Below are 6,119 nucleotides of genomic sequence, written 5' to 3'. Positions count from 1 at the left end.
TTGTTAATGTCATGCCCTATAATAGTGCCCTAGTTCATTTTCTGAACCATAGCAGAGCCTTATTTAATGTTATGCCCCATAGTAGTGCCCTAGTTTCTTTTATGAATCGCAGTAGTGCTTAAGCTCACCCTATGTCACATTTCAGAGCTACCAGTACACATTATGCTGCACAGTACCCCCAATTCACATTATGCCGCACAATGCCCCCAATTCACATTATGCCGCACAGTACCCCCAATTCACATTATGCCGCACAGTGCCCCCAATTCACATTATGATATATAGTGCTCCCTTCATATTGTGCCTCATCACAGTGCCCCGGTTCATATTATATAACATTATAATGCCCTCCAGTTCATTTTATAGCACACTACAATGAGCAGGTCCAGGGGCATACCTAGATATATTGCAGGCCCCAAGGAAAAAGTTTGAAAGGACCCCTAAGTACCACCCAATGGCGAAAAATTTATATAACACATGTAACTGTGACAGGGAAGGTGGCCCCTCTCAGCTCTGGGTCCCATAGCAGCTGCACTCCCTGCACCTATGGTAGCTACACCCTGTATATAACACATGTAACTGTGACCGGGAAGGAGGCCCCTCTCAGCTCTGGGCCCCATAGCAGCTGCACTGCCTGCACCTATGGTAGCTACACCCTTGTATATAACACATGTAACTGACAGGGAAGGTGGCCCCTCTCAGCTCTGGCCCCATAGCAACTGCACCTATGGTAGCTACACCCTGTATATAACACATGTAACTGTGACAGGGAAGGTGTCCCCTCTCAGCTCTGGGTCCCATAGCAGCTGCACTCCCTGCACCTATGGTAGCTACACCCCTGTATATAACACATGTAACTGTGACAGGGAAGGTGGCCCCTCTCAGTTCTGGCCCCATAGCAGCTGCACTCCCTGCACCTATGGTAGCTACACCCTGTATATAACACATGTAACTGTGACAGGGAAGGTGGCCCCTCAGCTCTGGCCCCATAGCAGCTGCACTCCCTGCACCTATGGTAGCTACACCCTGTATATAACACATGTAACTGTGACAGGGAAGGTGGCTCCTCTCAGCTCTGGGCCCCATAGCAGCTGCTCTCCCTGCACCTATGGTAGCTAAGCCCTGTATATAATAGATGTAACTGTGACAGGGAAGGTGGCCCCTCTCAGCTCTGGGCCCCATAGCAGCTGCACTCCCTGCACCTATGGTAACTACACCCCTGTATGTAACACATGTAACTGTGACAGGGGAGGTGGCCCCTCTCAGCTCTGGACCCCATAGCAGCTGCACTCCCTGCAACTATGGTAGCTACACCCTGTATATAACACATGTAACTGTGACAGGGAAGGTGGCTCCTCTCAGCTCTGGGCCCCATAGCAGCTGCACTCCCTGCACCTATGGTAGCTACACCCTGTATATAACACATGTAACTGTGACAGGGAAGGTGGCCCCTCTCAGCTCTGGGCCCCATAGCAGCTGCACTCCCTGCACCTATGGTAGCTACACCCTGTATATAACACATGTAACTGTGACAGGGAAGGTGGCTCCTCTCAGCTCTGGCCCTATAGCAGCTGCACTCCCTGCACCTATGGTAGTTACACACCTGTATATAACACATGTAACTGTGACAGGGAAGGTGGCCCCTCTCAGCTCTGGACCCCATAGCAGCTGCACTCCCTGCACCTATGGTAGCTACACCCTGTATATAACACATGTAACTGTGACAGGGAAGGTGGCCCCTCTCAGCTCTGGGCCCCATAGCAGCTGCTCTCCCTGCACCTATGGTAGCTACACCCTGTATATAACACATGTAACTGTGACAGGGAAGGTGGCCCCTCTCAGCTCTGGCCCCATAGCAGCTGCACTCCCTGCACCTATGGTAGCTACACCCTGTATATAACACATGTAACTGTGACAGGGAAGGTGGCTCCTCTCAGCTCTGGCCCTATAGCAGCTGCACTCCCTGCACCTATGGTAGCTACACCCTGTATATAACACATGTAACTGTGACAGGGAAGGTGGCTCCTCTCAGCTCTGGGCCCCATAGCAGCTGCACTCCCTGCTCCTATGGTAGCTACACCCTGTATATAACACATGTAACTGTGACAGGGAAGGTGTCCCCTCTCAGCTCTGGCCCCATAGCAGCTGCACTGCCTGCACCTATGGTAGCTACACCCCTGTATATAACACATGTAACTGTGACAGGGAAGGTGGCCCCTCTCAGCTCTGGCCCCATAGCAGCGGCACTCCCTGCACCTATGGTAGCTACACCCTGTATATAACACATATAACTGTGACAGGGAAGGTGGCCCCTCTCAGCTCTGGGCCCCATAGCAGCTGCTCTCCCTGCACTTATGGTAGCTACACCCTGTATATAACACATATAACTGTGACAGGGAAGGTGTCCCCTCTCAGCTCTGGCCCCATAGCAGCTGCACTGCCTGCACCTATGGTAGCTACACCCCTGTATATAACACATGTAACTGTGACAGGGAAGGTGGCCCCTCTCAGCTCTGGCCCCATAGCAGCGGCACTCCCTGCACCTATGGTAGCTACACCCTGTACATAACACATGTAACTGTGACAGGGAAGGTGGCCTCTCTCAGCTCTGGGCCCCATAGCAGCTGCACTCCCTGCACCTATGGTAGCTACACCCCTGTATATAACACATGTAATTGTGACAGGGAAGGTGGCCCCTCTCAGCTCTGGGCCCCATAGCAGCTGCATTCCCTGCACCTATGGTAGCTACACCCTGTATATAACACATGTAACTGTGACAGGGAAGGTGGCCCCTCTCAGCTCTGGGCCCCATAGCAGCTGCTCTCCCTGCACTTATGGTAGCTACACCCTGTATATAACACATGTAACTGTGACAGGGAAGGTGTCCCCTCTCAGCTCTGGCCCCATAGCAGCTGCACTGCCTGCACCTATGGTAGCTACACCCCTGTATATAACACATGTAACTGTGACAGGGAAGGTGGCCCCTCTCAGCTCTGGCCCCATAGCAGCGGCACTCCCTGCACCTATGGTAGCTACACCCCTGTATATAACACATGTAACTGTGACAGGGAAGGTGGCCCCTCTCAGCTCTGGCCCCATAGCAGCGGCACTCCCTGCACCTATGGTAGCTACACCCTGTACATAACACATGTAACTGTGACAGGGAAGGTGGCCTCTCTCAGCTCTGGGCCCCATAGCAGCTGCACTCCCTGCACCTATGGTAGCTACACCCTGTATATAACACATATAACTGTGACAGGGAAGGTGGCCCCTCTCAGCTCTGGGCCCCATAGCAGCTGCTCTCCCTGCACTTATGGTAGCTACACCCTGTATATAACACATGTAACTGTGACAGGGAAGGTGTCCCCTCTCAGCTCTGGCCCCATAGCAGCTGCACTGCCTGCACCTATGGTAACTACACCCCTGTATGTAACACATGTAACTGTGACAGGGGAGGTGGCCCCTCTCAGCTCTGGACCCCATAGCAGCTGCACTCCCTGCAACTATGGTAGCTACACCCTGTATATAACACATGTAACTGTGACAGGGAAGGTGGCTCCTCTCAGCTCTGGGCCCCATAGCAGCTGCACTCCCTGCACCTATGGTAGCTACACCCTGTATATAACACATGTAACTGTGACAGGGAAGGTGGCTCCTCTCAGCTCTGGGCCCCATAGCAGCTGCACTCCCTGCTCCTATGGTAGCTACACCCTGTATATAACACATGTAACTGTGACAGGGAAGGTGTCCCCTCTCAGCTCTGGCCCCATAGCAGCTGCACTGCCTGCACCTATGGTAGCTACACCCCTGTATATAACACATGTAACTGTGACAGGGAAGGTGGCCCCTCTCAGCTCTGGCCCCATAGCAGCGGCACTCCCTGCACCTATGGTAGCTACACCCTGTACATAACACATGTAACTGTGACAGGGAAGGTGGCCTCTCTCAGCTCTGGGCCCCATAGCAGCTGCACTCCCTGCACCTATGGTAGCTACACCCTGTATATAACACATATAACTGTGACAGGGAAGGTGGCCCCTCTCAGCTCTGGGCCCCATAGCAGCTGCTCTCCCTGCACTTATGGTAGCTACACCCTGTATATAACACATGTAACTGTGACAGGGAAGGTGTCCCCTCTCAGCTCTGGCCCCATAGCAGCTGCACTGCCTGCACCTATGGTAGCTACACCCCTGTATATAACACATGTAACTGTGACAGGGAAGGTGGCCCCTCTCAGCTCTGGCCCCATAGCAGCGGCACTCCCTGCACCTATGGTAGCTACACCCTGTACATAACACATGTAACTGTGACAGGGAAGGTGGCCTCTCTCAGCTCTGGGCCCCATAGCAGCTGCACTCCCTGCACCTATGGTAGCTACACCCCTGTATATAACACATGTAATTGTGACAGGGAAGGTGGCCCCTCTCAGCTCTGGGCCCCATAGCAGCTGCATTCCCTGCACCTATGGTAGCTACACCCTGTATATAACACATGTAACTGTGACAGGGAAGGTGGCCCCTCTCAGCTCTGGGCCCCATAGCAGCTGCTCTCCCTGCACTTATGGTAGCTACACCCTGTATATAACACATGTAACTGTGACAGGGAAGGTGTCCCCTCTCAGCTCTGGCCCCATAGCAGCTGCACTGCCTGCACCTATGGTAGCTACACCCCTGTATATAACACATGTAACTGTGACAGGGAAGGTGGCCCCTCTCAGCTCTGGCCCCATAGCAGCGGCACTCCCTGCACCTATGGTAGCTACACCCCTGTATATAACACATGTAACTGTGACAGGGAAGGTGGCCCCTCTCAGCTCTGGCCCCATAGCAGCGGCACTCCCTGCACCTATGGTAGCTACACCCTGTACATAACACATGTAACTGTGACAGGGAAGGTGGCCTCTCTCAGCTCTGGGCCCCATAGCAGCTGCTCTCCCTGCACTTATGGTAGCTACACCCTGTATATAACACATGTAACTGTGACAGGGAAGGTGTCCCCTCTCAGCTCTGGCCCCATAGCAGCTGCACTGCCTGCACCTATGGTAACTACACCCCTGTATGTAACACATGTAACTGTGACAGGGGAGGTGGCCCCTCTCAGCTCTGGACCCCATAGCAGCTGCACTCCCTGCAACTATGGTAGCTACACCCTGTATATAACACATGTAACTGTGACAGGGAAGGTGGCTCCTCTCAGCTCTGGGCCCCATAGCAGCTGCACTCCCTGCACCTATGGTAGCTACACCCTGTATATAACACATGTAACTGTGACAGGGAAGGTGGCCCCTCTCAGCTCTGGGCCCCATAGCAGCTGCTCTCCCTGCACCTATGGTAGCTACACCCTGTATATAACACATGTAACTGTGACAGGGAAGGTGGCTCCTCTCAGCTCTGGCCCTATAGCAGCTGCACTCCCTGCACCTATGGTAGCTACACCCTGTATATAACACATGTAACTGTGACAGGGAAGGTGGCTCCTCTCAGCTCTGGGCCCCATAGCAGCTGCACTCCCTGCTCCTATGGTAGCTACACCCTGTATATAACACATGTAACTGTGACAGGGAAGGTGTCCCCTCTCAGCTCTGGCCCCATAGCAGCTGCACTGCCTGCACCTATGGTAGCTACACCCCTGTATATAACACATGTAACTGTGACAGGGAAGGTGGCCCCTCTCAGCTCTGGCCCTATAGCAGCTGCACTCCCTGCACCTATGGTAGCTACACCCTGTATATAACACATGTAACTGTGACAGGGAAGGTGGCTCCTCTCAGCTCTGGGCCCCATAGCAGCTGCACTCCCTGCTCCTATGGTAGCTACACCCTGTATATAACACATGTAACTGTGACAGGGAAGGTGTCCCCTCTCAGCTCTGGCCCCATAGCAGCTGCACTGCCTGCACCTATGGTAGCTACACCCCTGTATATAACACATGTAACTGTGACAGGGAAGGTGGCCCCTCTCAGCTCTGGCCCCATAGCAGCGGCACTCCCTGCACCTATGGTAGCTACACCCTGTACATAACACATGTAACTGTGACAGGGAAGGTGGCCCCTCTCAGCTCTGGGCCCCATAGCAGCTGCTCTCCCTGCACTTATGGTAGCTACACCCTGTATATAACAC

This window comes from Pseudophryne corroboree, chromosome 12, assembly GCF_028390025.1.
Source record: "Pseudophryne corroboree isolate aPseCor3 chromosome 12, aPseCor3.hap2, whole genome shotgun sequence".
In the NCBI taxonomy this organism is placed as follows: domain Eukaryota; kingdom Metazoa; phylum Chordata; class Amphibia; order Anura; family Myobatrachidae; genus Pseudophryne; species Pseudophryne corroboree.
The sequence above is the reverse complement of the archived record's forward strand: the minus strand, read 5'-3'. Positions refer to the sequence as shown.